Source organism: Cynocephalus volans, chromosome 10, assembly GCF_027409185.1.
Source record: "Cynocephalus volans isolate mCynVol1 chromosome 10, mCynVol1.pri, whole genome shotgun sequence".
NCBI classification, from domain to species: domain Eukaryota; kingdom Metazoa; phylum Chordata; class Mammalia; order Dermoptera; family Cynocephalidae; genus Cynocephalus; species Cynocephalus volans.
In genome coordinates, this window is record NC_084469.1 from 20,355 (window position 1) to 42,859 (window position 22,505).

The window sequence follows — 22,505 nt, forward strand, 5'->3', positions numbered from 1 at the left end:
CCCACGCCCTCCCACCCAGCCCTGCCCACACCCCCAGAGCCCGTGCTGAGCCAGAGCAGGAGGTGTGCAGAGCATCCCGCTCACACTCGGGGCTGGAGCCTCCATGGGGATGCTCAGCTGGTGCTGAGGGTGCAGAGTGTGGTCAGGGCCAAGAGATTGCTGTCACTGGGAAAAGGATATGCAGATTTTCATGCAGACACTTGGGCAGTACATTCACGTCTGGGCTCAAGTTTGGGCTTTTCCAAGGGCCCTGGGTAGGCCAGGAGAGCAGCGCCTCCCTCTGTTTCCTCATTTATCAGATATTGCTGGACACCTCCTGTGTGCCAGTGAGTAATGCCCAGAGCAGACAGCACCCTCCTGGGGTGGACAGGTCATTCCAGCAGGGATGGGGCAGTGACACAGACAGAGGAGGTTGTCAGGTTTCCCTGAAGAAGGGAAACGTGGTCACATCAGTGGTTGAAGGCTCCTCCCATGGAGGCTTTTGCCAGCCCCTCCTTGGCTGCCAGGCCCATCTGTGCCAGAACTGCCATACTGGGGGTGAACATTGGATGGGCTGGTCTATGGACAGGCACGGACAGAGGGTACAAGACTGCAGCTCACTCAGGGGAGCCTTGGGAGGGCAGCATAGAGGGATAGGCCAGGCCTCTGATGCTGTTGCCCACCTGTCTCCCACAGTGCCATGTCCTCTGTCTTAAAGATCTGGCTGGAATTCTATTCCACCGATTTCCACGAGCCTCCTGAATTTCATTCTTTGAAGTTTCTTTCGGCCTACGTACATATCAGTATGCGAGGTTCAGAGGTGGAGCGTAAGGCTGATCTTCTTCTGGCGCAGCTGGAGAAGCCGGAGCACCTGGAGCCTAGTGAGGCGGAGACTGAGGGTGAGGAGGAAGAGGGTGGGTGCCTGTGCGGGTTTGGGGAGGGGCCTGGGCTGGGCCACACAGAGCAGAGTTTCCAGAAGCAGGCTGGGGACAGGGGCACTGAGTACTCAGAACAATCATACAGTGTTCTGCAGTGTGGGGAGACTTCCTGACGCTGGGTCTCTGGACTTGGGCTTCTGGAAAGACAGTGTCATTGGATGAGACATAGAAATTCACATTGATATTTTCAATTGTTGTCTCTCCAGTTCCAGCTTCTGCCCAGGCTGAACAACTGTCCCAAGAGCTGCTGCCATGTTTGGCTCGAGTTCCAGCTCCAGCTCCACCTCCACTGGCAGAGTGAGAGCAAGATCCAGAGCCCAAGCCAGAGCAAGAAGTAGAGCAGGAGCAAAATCCAGAGCAAGAGGTAGAGCAATAGCAAGATCCAGAGCAAGAGGTAGAGCAGGAACAAGATCCAGAGCAAGTGGTAGATCAGACGCAAGATCCAGAGCAGGAGCAACAGAAAGATCAAGAGAAAGATCAGGAGAAAGAGCAAGAGAAAGAGCAGGAGAAAGATCAAGATCCAGAGGTAGAGCTAGAGCAACCTGACATAACCGTTCCTGAAATATCAGAAGAATTAGAATAAACACCAGCACCCAGGGGAGCCCTGGCTCCAGAGCTCCCACAAACACCCTGACCAGTCCCCACTCCAGATCTGTTCTTGCCCTTCCTTGACGCTGTGCTTCTCCTCATTTTTGTCTGTGTCCTGCATCTCCTCAAATTTTGTCATCTTTTATTTTCAATAATATCCCTTGTATAAAATAAAGTGTTTTTAATATTTTCAAAATTACCATTCAGTGGCATTAAGTACATTTTTAATACGGTGCAACCCTTACCACCATCTAGTGAGCGAACAGCTTCATCGACTCTGTAGCCATTAAGCTGACACTCCCCATCCCGCCTCTCCCTGTCCCTGACTACCACTCCATTTTCTGTGTGTGTGAATTTACCTATCGTGGATTGTTCCTATCAGTACCGTTATATGTTATGTGGCCTTCTGTATCTGGCCGCATAATATGAGAAAGATCTGATTAATTTTCATTTTATGTTTTTAGTAAGAGGAAAATTACAGAAAAAACAAAGACTCTATGTAGAAACACAAAGCCCTGATAGTTATTATTGCCATAATCTTGAAATAGGAACTACTTTTGAATGACCAGAGAGCCAGAAGCCACTGAGGAAAATGCTGACTTTTCCTGGTCCAAACAAAAACCAGAATAATGTCAAAAGGTGAAAAGACAAACCCCAGACTGGAAAATTCTTCATGGGCAGAGAAAGGGTAGTATGCATCCTAGTTGTACAAAGAGTTCTCATTTATCCATAGGGACAAAGGACATACTCCTGCAGTTCCACAGTGAAGCAATTCACATGGCCAGTAAATGTCAGACATCCGCGGCCTCCCCAATGATTATGCACAGAAATTTACTCACTATTCAGATAGCGTTTGCCCCATCAGATGGGCAGGTCTGTATGTCTGGTGACGACCAGCTCTTGTGAGAATGAAGGAAGAAGAGGTCCGAGCAGATGTCCCAGGAGATGTGTTCATAGATACCCCTGTCGCAGGAGCCACTCATCAGCTCTTACCAAAATGCCATCGTGTGTCCATGTGCCAGGCAGCAGTGATGCTAGGAAGTTACGCCACATATATATGTATTCTACCTATGTTAATCAGTAGATTCAATAAATCTAAACTTGAAAAATTCCAAAGAGTGATGTTTAGGGGACTTGTCAAATAACCTTAAAGTTAATATGAAAAATTATGTGCAAAAATGACCCCCAAAATGTTCAAGACATAAGAAGAACAATAATAATAAAAACAAAGAGGAAATTTGCTCCGTCTAATAAAATGTAAGGCAAAGGAACGTACTTGAAAGTGCATGAGATTGGCAAAGAATAAGCGAATAGTTCAGTGCAGTAAAAGTTTGAATTTTGAAACAGATTCTGGTATGTGTGGAAAGGATTCAGATTACTTAGGGGAAAGCACTTCATCATTACAGGGATTGAAATATTATTTATTTGGAAATTAAATCCAGTTATGCTTTTGCTAGGTACCGTTCACAAAATTAAATTTGAGATGAATTACTAACTTCAATATTTTGCAAAAGTATTAAGCCTTAGAAGAAAGAAAAACACATAATAATTTCCACAGAAGCCAAAACGACTTTTGAGAAAATGTAAGACTCATAAATATCAAAACACTAGATAAAATAAGGTTTGACCATCCGTATTTGTATATCTCAAGATGGAGAAAAATGTGTTATGTGAATGTATTGTGAATTTAGAAAATCAAAAAGAATTAATTAAAAACCTATTACAAACAAGACGACTTACTAAAATAAAATTTACATGTTGCGATTTAGAAAAATTCACATATAAAATTAATAAATGTCTTATGTAATAACAATAACTATCTAGATTCCATTACACAAATCAAGATTCCATTTTCAATAGCCACAAAATTGTTAAAATATTTGGCATACAGCTAACAAGAACTCAACAAAGCCTGTTTAACTATGTGATTTAAGCATTAGAACACTCTTAAAACATACATACACAAACGATAGAGAAATGTCAGAGATATTTTCTTGGCCAGAAAGCCACATGATCCTAAGGATTTTATTTTCTCCTAAGTTACTTTATACGTGTGTCATGATCACATTAAAAATAGTCTCATTTGTTTCTTCACCTACAACAAAATAAGATGATTATAAAATGTTGATGAAACATTAATCGTTCATCAGAAAAAAATGAGGAAACAAATCAAAAGGGAGGGGTAAGTCTACCAGAGATCGAAATTTTTTTTTATAAATTCTTCATTATCAAGACTATATGGAATGTTTATAAGTAAATATAAAACCTAATGAAAAAGAATGGAGAATTCAAAGAGATACCCAAGATTTATAGAAATTTAGTATTTAAGAAAGATAGCATTTCAAATCACTGGTGAAAATATGCTGCTACTAATGTAGCAGCAGTTAACATGGATGGCATAGCAGCAATTAATAAAGCAAAGCAAACTCAAACAAAAGGTAAATGCCACCAACTAGGTCAAAAGGACACGACAAAAAGTAATTACAAGCTATAATACTTAAAATGGGTGATCACTAATGTTTCAATTTTAAAATAAGCAAAAAAACAAAAAACCTCTAAAACTAGGATAATATCACTAATACAATGATGTGTGAAAAAATGAGATGGAAATGACCAACAAAATGAAATAAAAATGAACAAAATATATGAACAATCTAATAACACAAAAGGAAATTTAAATTGGCATCAATACTTAATTAGGTGCTTAAAATCCCTCATAGAGAACTAGACATTTAAAATATATTGAAATACAATACTTCACCTATTAGATTTGCAAAATTTAATTTTTTGATAACAAACTTGTTAGTGAGACTGTGGGGATACAGGTATTATAATACATTGTGGTGGAATGCAAATGGTAGAGCCCATAAGGAGCAGAAACTCGCAAAATTTAGCAAAATTATACTTGTATATTTACTATTTTACACTGTAACCCAATATTCAGGAATCTATATCATATGTAACCTTGAAAAATTATAAGGTGAGGTGTCGACAAGATTGTTAATATGACAATACCTATTACTAAGGGTTGGAAACACCCCAAATTTTCATTCATAAGGTTTGCATGAATAATTAGGGTGCATTTTTACAGTCATGATTTCTAAACACTGAGTGTAAAATGTTATTGAAAAAACGAACCAACTGAAGACAATGAAGAGATGTACATGTTCATAGATGAGAAAATAAGTAGGGAAAATATATCAATTCTTCCCAATAAATCTATAAATTTTGTTTATATATAAATAACAATTGACATTTTTTACGCAATTTGATAAATTACTAATTCTATATTTCATACGGTTGAGTAAAGGCATAGAATAGAAAACTCAGTTTTGAAAAAGTACACAAGATACCGTCGCTCGTGGTGACCGTGTGGCTTTAATAGCACACGGCTCCGCGGTCAGGACTGTCACGCCGCGGACTGTGCCTGCCAGCCTGGGGCCGAGGAACCGCCAGGACCGTCGGCCGACGACAGCCCACGCGGGTCCCCCTCACGGCTGTGCTCGGCGCCTCGTCAGCGCGGACCCCTTGCACCGACCTGGAGCGCCCGTGGGAATCCGTCCTGTCTCTGGAACGCGCTGTCATCGGCCGCAGAGGGGCGGGAGCAGGGAGTGGAGAGCGGCCGGTCGTGCGCTCCTGTCCCCGGGCGGGACGGGCGGCCTGGGGGCGCAGCTGCACTCAGGGCCACCAGGAGGCGCCACGGAGAGCGCACCCCGCGACGGCGGCTTCCCGTCCGCGGCTCTGAGCGCCGCGCACCGGCGGCTGCGGGGACGCGGCTGACAGCCCGGCGCGGACCGCGTGTCCTCTGTGCGCGGTGGCGTCTGCGCACGCGCACTGTCCCGGTTAGGGCAGCTGCTGTCACCTCAGGTGAATGCCTCAGGGACCCATGTGGTGCTCTGGATGACACCTCCTGGGAGCCGATGTCTACACTGCAGCCTCCGAGCAGTCGGGGTCGGTACGATCCCCCGTGGCCGTCACCAGGGCCCTGTCCCCTGTCCGGGTTTATGTCTTCTCCGTAGTGGGAAACGCCCCCCCATAGACTGCTAAGAAAACGGTCTTGGGCTGCTAAACGTCCAGAGGCCCGTCCTCGCCTTGTCGGACTCACGTTTGACGAGGAAAAGCGGAGATCGGAACCGACTCTGCACGAGACGCTGAAGGCCGGACTCCCCTGTCGTCTCCCTCTTGAGGCTCCTCCTCAGGGTCCGTCCCCTGGACCCCCACACCCAGAGTTGACACGGTGTCCCCTGTGCTTCCCCAGTGCGGGGCGGCGTGTGGACCCATCGTCACTCTCCACGTGGGGACCTCTGGGGACCTCCGGGACCTGTCCCTTCCTCCTTTCTCCCACGGTTCTCTCCTCCTGCCCATCTCCGCGGCTCTTCCTGGAGTGCGTGTTGTTCAGACACTGGCTCTGCCGAACACGCACTTCCGTTTTCTCTCTCTCTTTCCCTTTTACTCCTTTTACTTTTTTATGCTTTTCTTTCAATTGTATCTTTCTTGTTATCCTTTTGTCTTTTTGATCTAATCAGGCTTCCCTTGTGTTATTTTCTCATCTTTCTAGTGAGTTCTTTTCTAAGTTAAATTTCAACACTTATGGGCCGCCCCGTGGCGCACTCGGGAGAGAGCGGCGCTGGGAGCGCAGGGTCGCTGCCGCGGGTTCGGATCCCACATAGGGATGGCCTTTGCGCTCACTGGCTGAGCGCGGTGCGGGCGACACCACCCCTAGGGTTACAACCCCCTTAACTGTCACACACACACACACACACACAAAACAAACAAACAAAAATTTCAGCAGTTATGTATTTAATTTCTAAATGACCTCATGGTTATTTGATTCATCTTCTCCCTCTTCTAATTTAACAATGTCTGTTCTGCTTCAGTAAGTCCAACAGTTTCTCTCCTATAACTCTGAGGAAGTTAATGGTATTTTCTGTTTCCCTTGCATGATCTCTATTTCTTCCAATTCGCTTTTTCCTGTTTTGTTTGTTTGCTTTGGCCTATTTCATATTAGAGGATTTGCTGAACCTAGAGCATTTGCTGAAACATCTTGGGCCCTTGGCATCTGCGCATGGTTAACAGGGCAGTACAGGAAAGTTTGCTCCTGTGCTGTGGCTTCGTGGCCTGTGGGTGACTCTGTGAGGTTCTTTGACTGGGTTCTTGACTGAGGTGCCCAAATCAGCAGAGTGTGTACTGAAGAACTGGACTCCAAGGCCAGATGACATGCATTTGGATTTTTTTTTTTTAATTTTACAAGTTTCCAAGACAATTCCTAACGGATCTTAATGCTGAGCACACCAAAGACTGTTAACACTAGGTATTCATGCCATCGTCAGTCACAGAAAGGACACCTACAAATTTAGGATACAGAACTTCCAACAAATAGTCATTTAATACCCGTTATTTGAAACAAAGTATTTCATGGACATACGAATTAGAGAGCATCTGGCTTCTTTAAGGGGTAAACAGTGAGGTGGAGCTGAAGATGGAGAGAAGCCCAGAGAGAGGACTAGGAACGTGACAAGTTTGACTTCGCATCTCATAGTCACTTTTCACTTCATTTCTCTCCATTCACAGCACATGCTGAGTGTAATCACAAGATCGGCGCCTCAGCTTGGTTGAGTTGAAGACAATGCAAGTCCTAGTTCAAAGAAGCCCTGAGTCTTCTGCTTGGGAACCAATCCACACCACGACAGACAGATGTGATGGGTTTTAATCGTTAGCAGGGTTGAAGTTGTCCAGGAGAACATGGGAAAATGAAAATTCTGAGAAGAAAGAGGGAAGCAGCTAAAACTACCATGGAGCAGGGACGGCCCGTGCGCACTTGGAGAGTGCAGTGCTGACAGCACCAGGGCCACGGGTTCGGATCCCTATGGAGGGTTGGCTGATTGGCTCACTTGGGAGAGCGTGGTGCTGACAACACCACATCAAGGGATAGGATCCCCTTACCGGTCATCTTTAAAAAAAAAAAAAAAAGTAATTTTTTTCAACTGAATAGCTTGTCTCCATTGCTTTTTATTATAGAATAAGAGGTGGTTCTGTGTTAAGTATTTTGGCACTTGGAAATAATAAAACCAAAATTAGAAATGGAATGTAGTTCTAAAACCTCATCAAATTACAGTGATAGCTATAGTAATCAAATCCATAAAAGATTCTTAAGTAATTATGACACTCAAAATTCAGAGCTACATGCAAAGTCACAAATATATTTAAAGTTAAAACTCATAGCAATATTAAAAACTTAGCAGCACAGTCACCTACCCTGCCTTGCTGTATGTATCAATCCTTTCAAAGAAGCAGCCTCTCCTAAAGCAATTGTCATTTCACTAAATTGATCACCTGCCTCAAACTCCTTGACATTTGAAACTATTCTTCCAGAGTCATCATTTTAATTTCCCTCCCATGACTTGGAATTACCAGCCTCAATACATTTGCATTGTTCCCTGTACTATTCCACAATGGGGGACAAAAAGCCTACCCTTGCCTTATCTGTGAGCATCTTTTTTCCTTGCAATCAGCTTATTCTCAATAGCAGCAGAGTATCTCTCTGTTGCATATTATTCCAATATGATCATGTATAGGCTGGCTGGTAGCTCAGCTGGTTAGAGCACAGCCTCGTATCACCAAGGTCAAGGGTGTGTATCCTTATATTGGCCAGCCACACACACACACACAAAGATTCCAAAATGATCATATATTTTACCTAATAGGAGCAGATAACACTGTTTTTGTTTTGTTTTGCTTTTTAATTAAACCCTCTCCCAAATATCATCTACTTTCCACTAAACTTACTTGCTTTAATGCTCTTCGTTTTTAAAAGTCAAGCTCATTTGCCACTTTCTGCAAAATAGCTTCTATCAATTCTCAAAAAAGGAATCTATTGTCCATTTTCTACTCAGCATCGTTCCAGAGTCTCCCCCAATATTGTTGACATTCTCCCCAATACCACATTTTTAAATGATAGTCCTAAACATAAAAGAAAAGCACCTCGATGGTCATATTGTTTGGATCATTTCTTTTGTCATGGGTGTCAGAATTTTTCACAGATTTCTTCTCATTCAGTTGCATGCCAGGACAAATGAACCATAATTTTCTACTAATGTTTAAGAAATTTGTAATCATCTTCTAGCTAAGATGTCATGAGACCCCCTTTCCTCCCTACACATGTGTACATATCTGCATCCCCTATTCCTAGGGGGATTCTGCAGGGGATGAAGGGAGAGGGCTCCCTTGACTAGTGCGGGTTCCCAAGGTCAGCATGCTGGGGTGTCAGTTTCCTGGGATTGCCTGTGACACTGCTATCAAGGCCATGCACAGAAGCAAGAGGAATGTGTTGGCCAGAGAAGGAAGACCCAGTGGGCTACCTTAGGGGTTCAGAGGTGTCCCCTGAGACTGAGAGTGAAGAAACCCACAGTAAGTAGGACAATCAAGGAGGCTAAAGTGAACGGCAGAAGTCAAGGCAGGATGGTGACTCTGGGAAATCTTTGTGCCCAGGCAGTTCCTGGCTGAAGGAAGTGGTCGGCAGACAGAATTAAAGGGCTGGCAGGTTATCAGGCAGCATGTTCATGGTGACCTTCCATCTGGATATTCTTGATGCATCCTGTTTCACATGTTTGCAGACAATTCATTCATCAGTACTTGGCACCTATTACTTGCCAGGTGCTGGGCTGGGGGCCTGGAATAGGGGCAGACCGAGGTGTAGACTCTGCTCCTGGGTTGCTGACTGTCAGTTGAGGGGGACTAAGGATCATGACATAATGCAGAGTGATAAGATGTGTAGGTAGAGCACCAGGTAATAAAATCATAGACTCTTCTCTCTTCTCAAGTGCAGCACTTCAGGGAGTATTTATGGAGCCCCCGTGTTAGGCCCTTCCTGGATTCTGCACACAATATAGTGATAGAGTTGCTGTCTCCGAGGACCAGTAGGCTGTGGGCTGTGATATTGTTGACAGCAATGGATCTACATCAAAGCAATGGATGGGTGTCTGGTGTAAAGAAAATGGGGTGTGAAGCCAAAGTATGGGGGTGGAATCCTGATTGTGTCAACAATGGATATTTTATACAATTTGAAAAGAATTGGTGAACATATATCTGCATACTTTCATCTAATGGAGATATAAAGTTATTCCATAAATGGAATCTTCCTCAATTCTAGTTATGTTTGCATTGAACATGAGCACTTATCCCTGCCATTCAATGATTTTGAAAATAGGATTTGAATTTGTGAATAGTATTTCTTACTTACTTACATCTTACACATCAGTTCCATGTTGCCGTCATCTTAATGGACCAAACGCCTCTGGTTCTTCTCTGCAAATGGTGTTCATTTCCTACCATCTTCAGGTAGCTTCCTAATCTAGAATATTCTGATGGCCTCCTAGATCACTTTCCTCTCTTAGAATGTCAGGCACTCGATAGCACGTCTTCTCCTCTTTCTTATCCTGGGATCATCCCCCAAGCCAGGGTGCAGCTGAATCAGCTCTTTCTCCAGCTCTCGGCACCATGCTTGGCATATGGTGGATACAAACAGAGAGAACAGAGGAGACAGAGCACAAGACTCTAGAGACAGGCGTGTTACAATGACATTTAGAAAGTGACACCTTCTCACTTTTGATCCTGTATTGGTTAGAAGTGAGTCACTAAGTCCAGTCCACACTGCAGGGCAGGGGATTACGTGAGGATGTGTGCAGCAGATGGTGGGGACCACTGGGAGCCCCTGACGAGTCGCCAACCACACAGACAGAGATGTGGCACTTGAGTCCAAACCTAAATACACACGAAGCCATTGTGAGGTTTTATGGAGGAAAGCAGTATGTGAATGCATGAAATTCCAACTGTCGCATGGTGCAGACAGGGAAAACAGACCAAGAGCAAAAGTGACATTTTCAAGATTATATGACAGGAACCAGACCTGTCGTTAGTCGTATTCCATGCTACCTTCCACACCGTCGTGGATTTTATCTCTAGTCTTGTTTATTAGCTGCATGTGACACCGGCCATAGGTTTCAGAGATGTTTTCTCACACATGCCTGATGCCATCCCTAGGAAGAAGATGCTAGAAAGATCCCCAATGTGCAAAAGGGGAGACTGGGGAGGTCATGAAAGTGACAATGGCTTGTCCAGGGTCACATAAAGTGATAAGAAGCAGGAGCTGGGGATGAACCTACGTGTATCTCCTCTGAGCTGGGACGCTGGCTGCACCCAGGCCTTGCACAGGGGTGTGGTCAGGCAGTGTTGGTGGAAGTGTGGGCAATAGAGAGAGTTCATGGGGAAGGAGGGTCAGCAGACAGGCACCCAGAGGGGCATTTGCAGTCTTGTACACAGAGGAGGGGCTCAGGAAATGAGGTATCAGGAAGTGACTTCACTTCCTTGACGACAGACCCCAACAGAACTCGGAACTCGGTAACCTGGCACCCACATTCTATACACAGCCCCTTCCCCAGCTCACTTGGCCACAGGTAGAGTGAGATGTTGTGCTGTATCCCGAGGTCCCGGGGCCGTAGCCCCAGGAAGCCCTGTGCTGAGAGGCTTGTCCAATGCTTCCGGCGCTGCTTCAGCCCTCGCCCTCGACCCCTGTGGCCATCTGGGAGGAGGTCCCCAAAGGTAATGTCAGGTGGCCCAGAGGAGGTTGGGCAAGGCCAGGCCAGCACTATGAGCTTCCCTGGGTGACCGCACCCCCTCCTCCTGAGCGTGTGGGGAACGGGGACATGGGACACCCTCCCAGGGCAGGGGCAGAGGGTGGGGTGTTTATAAACCTGCTGGTCCTGGTGTGTTCACACCTCAGGTCTGGCTGGAGGGTGAACGGGGACTGCCGGGGTGGCAACCACCACCCTGTACATTAACCCTGGGCCCTCAGGCTGTCTTCTCATGTCCTCCCTGGGGTTAAGACTGGCCTCCAGCCCCTGCCCTCCTTGGGGTTCACGGTGCTGTCACTGTGTATCTCTCCCCTGTCCTGTCCTAGAGTGAAGACACATCTTCATTGAGCTCGGAAGCCACCCACATGGTGTGGCCTGTCCCAGCACGCACCCTGAAGAAGCGGGTGGAGCACCTGGTGCCTGCTGTCTTGGGTGGTGACCAATCTTATGTCCAACTGTTTCTGTCAAGCTACAAGAACTTTGCCAGTCCCCGGCATGTGCTGCACCTGCTTTTCCTCAGGTGAGCACTCAGGCCCTGGATCACACAGTGTCACTAGGCCGCCTCCTAGCTGTGAGTCTTAGGACTGTCACCACACCCCTCTGAGCCTCAGTTTCCTCCTGTGTTCAGTGGGTGGTCACAGGAACAAGCTCCAGTGGGTCCCCCATGGAAAGTGCTACTCCTGAGTCCAGCCCTGTGGAAGGTCTGCTGGAGGGGCCACGGTCGTCCTCATTCAGGATTCCTGACACCCCCACGAGGAAGTCTCTGTCACCCCCTCACTGACGTCGTTGACTTGGGCTTCACTGTTTTCACATTTTTACAGGAAATTTGAGATTCTATCTGTAGGCTTCTGGGTGTATTCAAAGCAGGGAGACCAGAGGCGGGCAGAGCGGCTTCAGGTACACCCAGATATCTTGGGAGGAGTTGGTTGGGGTTCATTCCTTCAACAATCGTACGTGAAGCCACACTATGTGCAGTCACTTTCTGGGCACTGACCATAATCCAATGAACCGAGGAGACTGTATTCCCTGCCCTCCTGGGCTTCCATTCTAGTCAGAGGTGAGACAGTCACAGTAGACATGAGAAGCAGGTAGTGCCACCATATGGTAGATTTGACACACTCCTGACCTCTTCTAGGTATGGAAACATGATTTCTGATTGTGACGGGGATGGCGAATCCCTGGAGCAGCTAAAATGGTAAGTGGAGTTTAGGTGCAGAAGGAGGGGCTCCCATCTAAACACAACTGCGTGTGGTCTGTGGGGGCCTGTGGGTGGGGGGCTGGCAGAACTCTGGTTCTCACACATCTTATGATTCCTGCTACAGGGCTGAGGGCTCAAGGCTTTCCCTGCAGGGAAAGGAGTCAAGACGGCTGGGGATGTGGTCGCAGGCACCGGAGGGTGTGCGAGAGGCTGGAGATCAGAGTGAGCCCAGAGAGAATCCATCCCCACGCCCTCCCACCCAGCCCTGCCCACACCCCCAGAGCCCGTGCTGAGCCAGAGCAGGAGGTGTGCAGAGCATCCCGCTCACACTCGGGGCTGGAGCCTCCATGGGGATGCTCAGCTGGTGCTGAGGGTGCAGAGTGTGGTCAGGGCCAAGAGATTGCTGTCACTGGGAAAAGGATATGCAGATTTTCATGCAGACACTTGGGCAGTACATTCACGTCTGGGCTCAAGTTTGGGCTTTTCCAAGGGCCCTGGGTAGGCCAGGAGAGCAGCGCCTCCCTCTGTTTCCTCATTTATCAGATATTGCTGGACACCTCCTGTGTGCCAGTGAGTAATGCCCAGAGCAGACAGCACCCTCCTGGGGTGGACAGGTCATTCCAGCAGGGATGGGGCAGTGACACAGACAGAGGAGGTTGTCAGGTTTCCCTGAAGAAGGGAAACGTGGTCACATCAGTGGTTGAAGGCTCCTCCCATGGAGGCTTTTGCCAGCCCCTCCTTGGCTGCCAGGCCCATCTGTGCCAGAACTGCCATACTGGGGGTGAACATTGGATGGGCTGGTCTATGGACAGGCACGGACAGAGGGTACAAGACTGCAGCTCACTCAGGGGAGCCTTGGGAGGGCAGCATAGAGGGATAGGCCAGGCCTCTGATGCTGTTGCCCACCTGTCTCCCACAGTGCCATGTCCTCTGTCTTAAAGATCTGGCTGGAATTCTATTCCACCGATTTCCACGAGCCTCCTGAATTTCATTCTTTGAAGTTTCTTTCGGCCTACGTACATATCAGTATGCGAGGTTCAGAGGTGGAGCGTAAGGCTGATCTTCTTCTGGCGCAGCTGGAGAAGCCGGAGCACCTGGAGCCTAGTGAGGCGGAGACTGAGGGTGAGGAGGAAGAGGGTGGGTGCCTGTGCGGGTTTGGGGAGGGGCCTGGGCTGGGCCACACAGAGCAGAGTTTCCAGAAGCAGGCTGGGGACAGGGGCACTGAGTACTCAGAACAATCATACAGTGTTCTGCAGTGTGGGGAGACTTCCTGACGCTGGGTCTCTGGACTTGGGCTTCTGGAAAGACAGTGTCATTGGATGAGACATAGAAATTCACATTGATATTTTCAATTGTTGTCTCTCCAGTTCCAGCTTCTGCCCAGGCTGAACAACTGTCCCAAGAGCTGCTGCCATGTTTGGCTCGAGTTCCAGCTCCAGCTCCACCTCCACTGGCAGAGTGAGAGCAAGATCCAGAGCCCAAGCCAGAGCAAGAAGTAGAGCAGGAGCAAAATCCAGAGCAAGAGGTAGAGCAATAGCAAGATCCAGAGCAAGAGGTAGAGCAGGAACAAGATCCAGAGCAAGTGGTAGATCAGACGCAAGATCCAGAGCAGGAGCAACAGAAAGATCAAGAGAAAGATCAGGAGAAAGAGCAAGAGAAAGAGCAGGAGAAAGATCAAGATCCAGAGGTAGAGCTAGAGCAACCTGACATAACCGTTCCTGAAATATCAGAAGAATTAGAATAAACACCAGCACCCAGGGGAGCCCTGGCTCCAGAGCTCCCACAAACACCCTGACCAGTCCCCACTCCAGATCTGTTCTTGCCCTTCCTTGACGCTGTGCTTCTCCTCATTTTTGTCTGTGTCCTGCATCTCCTCAAATTTTGTCATCTTTTATTTTCAATAATATCCCTTGTATAAAATAAAGTGTTTTTAATATTTTCAAAATTACCATTCAGTGGCATTAAGTACATTTTTAATACGGTGCAACCCTTACCACCATCTAGTGAGCGAACAGCTTCATCGACTCTGTAGCCATTAAGCTGACACTCCCCATCCCGCCTCTCCCTGTCCCTGACTACCACTCCATTTTCTGTGTGTGTGAATTTACCTATCGTGGATTGTTCCTATCAGTACCGTTATATGTTATGTGGCCTTCTGTATCTGGCCGCATAATATGAGAAAGATCTGATTAATTTTCATTTTATGTTTTTAGTAAGAGGAAAATTACAGAAAAAACAAAGACTCTATGTAGAAACACAAAGCCCTGATAGTTATTATTGCCATAATCTTGAAATAGGAACTACTTTTGAATGACCAGAGAGCCAGAAGCCACTGAGGAAAATGCTGACTTTTCCTGGTCCAAACAAAAACCAGAATAATGTCAAAAGGTGAAAAGACAAACCCCAGACTGGAAAATTCTTCATGGGCAGAGAAAGGGTAGTATGCATCCTAGTTGTACAAAGAGTTCTCATTTATCCATAGGGACAAAGGACATACTCCTGCAGTTCCACAGTGAAGCAATTCACATGGCCAGTAAATGTCAGACATCCGCGGCCTCCCCAATGATTATGCACAGAAATTTACTCACTATTCAGATAGCGTTTGCCCCATCAGATGGGCAGGTCTGTATGTCTGGTGACGACCAGCTCTTGTGAGAATGAAGGAAGAAGAGGTCCGAGCAGATGCCCCAGGAGATGTGTTCATAGATACCCCTGTCGCAGGAGCCACTCATCAGCTCTTACCAAAATGCCATCGTGTGTCCATGTGCCAGGCAGCAGTGATGCTAGGAAGTTACGCCACATATATATGTATTCTACCTATGTTAATCAGTAGATTCAATAAATCTAAACTTGAAAAATTCCAAAGAGTGATGTTTAGGGGACTTGTCAAATAACCTTAAAGTTAATATGAAAAATTATGTGCAAAAATGACCCCCAAAATGTTCAAGACATAAGAAGAACAATAATAATAAAAACAAAGAGGAAATTTGCTCCGTCTAATAAAATGTAAGGCAAAGGAACGTACTTGAAAGTGCATGAGATTGGCAAAGAATAAGCGAATAGTTCAGTGCAGTAAAAGTTTGAATTTTGAAACAGATTCTGGTATGTGTGGAAAGGATTCAGATTACTTAGGGGAAAGCACTTCATCATTACAGGGATTGAAATATTATTTATTTGGAAATTAAATCCAGTTATGCTTTTGCTAGGTACCGTTCACAAAATTAAATTTGAGATGAATTACTAACTTCAATATTTTGCAAAAGTATTAAGCCTTAGAAGAAAGAAAAACACATAATAATTTCCACAGAAGCCAAAACGACTTTTGAGAAAATGTAAGACTCATAAATATCAAAACACTAGATAAAATAAGGTTTGACCATCCGTATTTGTATATCTCAAGATGGAGAAAAATGTGTTATGTGAATGTATTGTGAATTTAGAAAATCAAAAAGAATTAATTAAAAACCTATTACAAACAAGACGACTTACTAAAATAAAATTTACATGTTGCGATTTAGAAAAATTCACATATAAAATTAATAAATGTCTTATGTAATAACAATAACTATCTAGATTCCATTACACAAATCAAGATTCCATTTTCAATAGCCACAACATTGTTAAAATATTTGGCATACAGCTAACAAGAACTCAACAAAGCCTGTTTAACTATGTGATTTAAGCATTAGAACACTCTTAAAACATACATACACAAACGATAGAGAAATGTCAGAGATATTTTCTTGGCCAGAAAGCCACATGATCCTAAGGATTTTATTTTCTCCTAAGTTACTTTATACGTGTGTCATGATCACATTAAAAATAGTCTCATTTGTTTCTTCACCTACAACAAAATAAGATGATTATAAAATGTTGATGAAACATTAATCGTTCATCAGAAAAAAATGAGGAAACAAATCAAAAGGGAGGGGTAAGTCTACCAGAGATCGAAATTTTTTTTTATAAATTCTTCATTATCAAGACTATATGGAATGTTTATAAGTAAATATAAAACCTAATGAAAAAGAATGGAGAATTCAAAGAGATACCCAAGATTTATAGAAATTTAGTATTTAAGAAAGATAGCATTTCAAATCACTGGTGAAAATATGCTGCTACTAATGTAGCAGCAGTTAACATGGATGGCATAGCAGCAATTAATAAAGCAAAGCAAACTCAAACAAAAGGTAAATGCCACCAACTAGGTCAAAAGGACACGACAAAAAGTAATTACAAGCTATAATACTTAAAATGGGTGATCAATAATGTTTCAATTTTAAAATAAGCAAAAAAACAAAAAACCTCTAAAACTAGGATAATATCACTAATACAATGATGTGTGAAAAAATGAGATGGAAATGACCAACAAAATGAAATAAAAATGAACAAAATATATGAACAATCTAATAACACAAAAGGAAATTTAAATTGGCATCAATACTTAATTAGGTGCTTAAAATCCCTCATAGAGAACTAGACATTTAAAATATATTGAAATACAATACTTCACCTATTAGATTTGCAAAATTTAATTTTTTGATAACAAACTTGTTAGTGAGACTGTGGGGATACAGGTATTATAATACATTGTGGTGGAATGCAAATGGTAGAGCCCATAAGGAGCAGAAACTCGCAAAATTTAGCAAAATTATACTTGTATATTTACTATTTTACACTGTAACCCGATATTCAGGAATCTATATCATATGTAACCTTGAAAAATTATAAGGTGAGGTGTCGACAAGATTGTTAATATGACAATACCTATTACTAAGGGTTGGAAACACCCCAAATTTTCATTCATAAGGTTTGCATGAATAATTAGGGTGCATTTTTACAGTCATGATTTCTAAACACTGAGTGTAAAATGTTATTGAAAAAACGAACCAACTGAAGACAATGAAGAGATGTACATGTTCATAGATGAGAAAATAAGTAGGGAAAATATATCAATTCTTCCAAATAAATCTATAAATTTTGTTTATATATAAATAACAATTGACATTTTTTACGCAATTTGATAAATTACTAATTCTATATTTCATACGGTTGAGTAAAGGCATAGAATAGAAAACTCAGTTTTGAAAAAGTACACAAGATACCGTCGCTCGTGGTGACCGTGTGGCTTTAATAGCACACGGCTCCGCGGTCAGGACTGTCACGCCGCGGACTGTGCCTGCCAGCCTGGGGCCGAGGAACCGCCAGGACCGTCGGCCGACGACAGCCCACGCGGGTCCCCCTCACGGCTGTGCTCGGCGCCTCGTCAGCGCGGACCCCTTGCACCGACCTGGAGCGCCCGTGGGAATCCGTCGTGTCTCTGGAACGCGCTGTCATCGGCCGCAGAGGGGCGGGAGCAGGGAGTGGAGAGCGGCCGGTCGTGCGCTCCTGTCCCCGGGCGGGACGGGCGGCCTGGGGGCGCAGCTGCACTCAGGGCCACCAGGAGGCGCCACGGAGAGCGCACCCCGCGACGGCGGCTTCCCGTCCGCGGCTCTGAGCGCCGCGCACCGGCGGCTGCAGGGACGCGGCTGACAGCCCGGCGCGGACCGCGTGTCCTCTGTGCGCGGTGGCGTCTGCGCACACGCACTGTCCCGGTTAGGGCAGCTGCAGTCACCTCAGGTGAATGCCTCAGGGACCCATGTGGTGCTCTGGATGACACCTCCTGGGAGCCGATGTCTACACTGCAGCCTCCGAGCAGTCGGGGTCGGTACGATCCCCCGTGGCCGTCACCAGGGCCCTGTCCCCTGTCCGGGTTTATGTCTTCTCCGTAGTGGGAAACGCCCCCCCATAGACTGCTAAGAAAACGGTCTTGGGCTGCTAAACGTCCAGAGGCCCGTCCTCGCCTTGTCGGACTCACGTTTGACGAGGAAAAGCGGAGATCGGAACCGACTCTGCACGAGACGCTGAAGGCCGGACTCCCCTGTCGTCTCCCTCTTGAGGCTCCTCCTCAGGTTCCGTCCCGTGGACCCCCACACCCAGAGTTGACACGGTGTCCCCTGTGCTTCCCCAGTGCGGGGCGGCGTGTGGACCCATCGTCACTCTCCACGTGGGGACCTCAGGGGACCTCCGGGACCTGTCCCTTCCTCCTTTCTCCCACGGTTCTCTCCTCCTGCCCATCTCCGCGGCTCTTCCTGGAGTGCGTGTTGTTCAGACACTGGCTCTGCCGAACACGCACTTCCGTTTTCTCTCTCTCTTTCCCTTTTACTCCTTTTACTTTTTTATGCTTTTCTTTCAATTGTATCTTTCTTGTTATCCTTTTGTCTTTTTGATCTAATCAGGCTTCCCTTGTGTTATTTTCTCATCTTTCTAGTGAGTTCTTTTCTAAGTTAAATTTCAACACTTATGGGCCGCCCCGTGGCGCACTCGGGAGAGAGCGGCGCTGGGAGCGCAGGGTCGCTGCCGCGGGTTCGGATCCCACATAGGGATGGCCTTTGCGCTCACTGGCTGAGCGCGGTGCGGGCGACACCACCCCTAGGGTTACAACCCCCTTAACTGTCACACACACACACACACACACAAAACAAACAAACAAAAATTTCAGCAGTTATGTATTTAATTTCTAAATGACCTCATGGTTATTTGATTCATCTTCTCCCTCTTCTAATTTAACAATGTCTGTTCTGCTTCAGTAAGTCCAACAGTTTCTCTCCTATAACTCTGAGGAAGTTAATGGTATTTTCTGTTTCCCTTGCATGATCTCTATTTCTTCCAATTCGCTTTTCCCTTTTTTGTTTGTTTGCTTTGGCCTATTTCATATTAGAGGATTTGCTGAACCTAGAGCATTTGCTGAAACATCTTGGGCCCTTGGCATCTGCGCATGGTTAACAGGGCAGTACAGGAAAGTTTGCTCCTGTGCTGTGGCTTCGTGGCCTGTGGGTGACTCTGTGAGGTTCTTTGACTGGGTTCTTGACTGAGGTGCCCAAATCAGCAGAGTGTGTACTGAAGAACTGGACTCCAAGGCCAGATGACATGCATTTGGATTTTTTTTTTTAATTTTACAAGTTTCCATGACAATTCCTAACGGATCTTAATGCTGAGCACACCAAAGACTGTTAACACTAGGTATTCATGCCATCGTCAGTCACAGAAAGGACACCTACAAATTTAGGATACAGAACTTCCAACAAATAGTCATTTAATACCCGTTATTTGAAACAAAGTATTTCATGGACATACGAATTAGAGAGCATCTGGCTTCTTTAAGGGGTAAACAGTGAGGTGGAGCTGAAGATGGAGAGAAGCCCAGAGAGAGGACTAGGAACGTGACAAGTTTGACTTCGCATCTCATAGTCACTTTTCACTTCATTTCTCTCCATTCACAGCACATGCTGAGTGTAATCACAAGATCGGCGCCTCAGCTTGGTTGAGTTGAAGACAATGCAAGTCCTAGTTCAAAGAAGCCCTGAGTCTTCTGCTTGGGAACCAATCCACACCACGACAGACAGATGTGATGGGTTTTAATCGTTAGCAGGGTTGAAGTTGTCCAGGAGAACATGGGAAAATGAAAATTCTGAGAAGAAAGAGGGAAGCAGCTAAAACTACCATGGAGCAGGGACGGCCCGTGCGCACTTGGAGAGTGCAGTGCTGACAGCACCAGGGCCACGGGTTCGGATCCCTATGGAGGGTTGGCTGATTGGCTCACTTGGGAGAGCGTGGTGCTGACAACACCACATCAAGGGATAGGATCCCCTTACCGGTCATCTTTAAAAAAAAAAAAAAAGTAATTTTTTTCAACTGAATAGCTTGTCTCCATTGCTTTTTATTATAGAATAAGAGGTGGTTCTGTGTTAAGTATTTTGGCACTTGGAAATAATAAAACCAAAATTAGAAATGGAATGTAGTTCTAAAACCTCATCAAATTACAGTGATAGCTATAGTAATCAAATCCATAAAAGATTCTTAAGTAATTATGACACTCAAAATTCAGAGCTACATGCAAAGTCACAAATATATTTAAAGTTAAAACTCATAGCAATATTAAAAACTTAGCAGCACAGTCACCTACCCTGCCTTGCTGTATGTATCAATCCTTTCAAAGAAGCAGCCTCTCCTAAAGCAATTGTCATTTCACTAAATTGATCACCTGCCTCAAACTCCTTGACATTTGAAACTATTCTTCCAGAGTCATCATTTTAATTTCCCTCCCATGACTTGGAATTACCAGCCTCAATACATTTGCATTGTTCCCTGTACTATTCCACAATGGGGGACAAAAAGCCTACCCTTGCCTTATCTGTGAGCATCTTTTTTCCTTGCAATCAGCTTATTCTCAATAGCAGCAGAGTATCTCTCTGTTGCATATTATTCCAATATGATCATGTATAGGCTGGCTGGTAGCTCAGCTGGTTAGAGCACAGCCTCGTATCACCAAGGTCAAGGGTGTGTATCCTTATATTGGCCAGCCACACACACACACACAAAGATTCCAAAATGATCATATATTTTACCTAATAGGAGCAGATGACACTGTTTTTGTTTTGTTTTGCTTTTTAATTAAACCCTCTCCCAAATATCATCTACTTTCCACTAAACTTACTTGCTTTAATGCTCTTCGTTTTTAAAAGTCAAGCTCATTTGCCACTTTCTGCAAAATAGCTTCTATCAATTCTCAAAAAAGGAATCTATTGTCCATTTTCTACTCAGCATCGTTCCAGAGTCTCCCCCAATATTGTTGACATTTTCCCCAATACCACATTTTTAAATGATAGTCCTAAACATAAAAGAAAAGCACCTCGATGGTCATATTGTTTGGATCATTTCTTTTGTCATGGGTGTCAGAATTTTTCACAGATTTCTTCTCATTCAGTTGCATGCCAGGACAAATGAACCATAATTTTCTACTAATGTTTAAGAAATTTGTAATCATCTTCTAGCTAAGATGTCATGAGACCCCCTTTCCTCCCTACACATGTGTACATATCTGCATCCCCTATTCCTAGGGGGATTCTGCAGGGGATGAAGGGAGAGGGCTCCCTTGACTAGTGCGGGTTCCCAAGGTCAGCATGCTGGGGTGTCAGTTTCCTGGGATTGCCTGTGACACTGCTATCAAGGCCATGCACAGAAGCAAGAGGAATGTGTTGGCCAGAGAAGGAAGACCCAGTGGGCTACCTTAGGGGTTCAGAGGTGTCCCCTGAGACTGAGAGTGAAGAAACCCACAGTAAGTAGGACAATCAAGGAGGCTAAAGTGAACGGCAGAAGTCAAGGCAGGAGGGTGACTCTGGGAAATCTTTGTGCCCAGGCAGTTCCTGGCTGAAGGAAGTGGTCGGCAGACAGAATTAAAGGGCTGGCAGGTTATCAGGCAGCATGTTCATGGTGACCTTCCATCTGGGTATTCTTGATGCATCCTGTTTCACATGTTTGCAGACAATTCATTCATCAGTACTTGGCACCTATTACTTGCCAGGTGCTGGGCTGGGGGCCTGGAATAGGGGCAGACCGAGGTGTAGACTCTGCTCCTGGGTTGCTGACTGTCAGTTGAGGGGGACTAAGGATCATGACATAATGCAGAGTGATAAGATGTGTAGGTAGAGCACCAGGTAATAAAATCATAGACTCTTCTCTCTTCTCAAGTGCAGCACTTCAGGGAGTATTTATGGAGCCCCCGTGTTAGGCCCTTCCTGGATTCTGCACACAATATAGTGATAGAGTTGCTGTCTCCGAGGACCAGTAGGCTGTGGGCTGTGATATTGTTGACAGCAATGGATCTACATCAAAGCAATGGATGGGTGTCTGGTGTAAAGAAAATGGGGTGTGAAGCCAAAGTATGGGGGTGGAATCCTGATTGTGTCAACAATGGATATTTTATACAATTTGAAAAGAATTGGTGAACATATATCTGCATACTTTCATCTAATGGAGATATAAAGTTATTCCATAAATGGAATCTTCCTCAATTCTAGTTATGTTTGCATTGAACATGAGCACTTATCCCTGCCATTCAATGATTTTGAAAATAGGATTTGAATTTGTGAATAGTATTTCTTACTTACTTACATCTTACACATCAGTTCCATGTTGCCGTCATCTTAATGGACCAAACGCCTCTGGTTCTTCTCTGCAAATGGTGTTCATTTCCTACCATCTTCAGGTAGCTTCCTAATCTAGAATATTCTGATGGCCTCCTAGATCACTTTCCTCTCTTAGAATGTCAGGCACTCGATAGCACGTCTTCTCCTC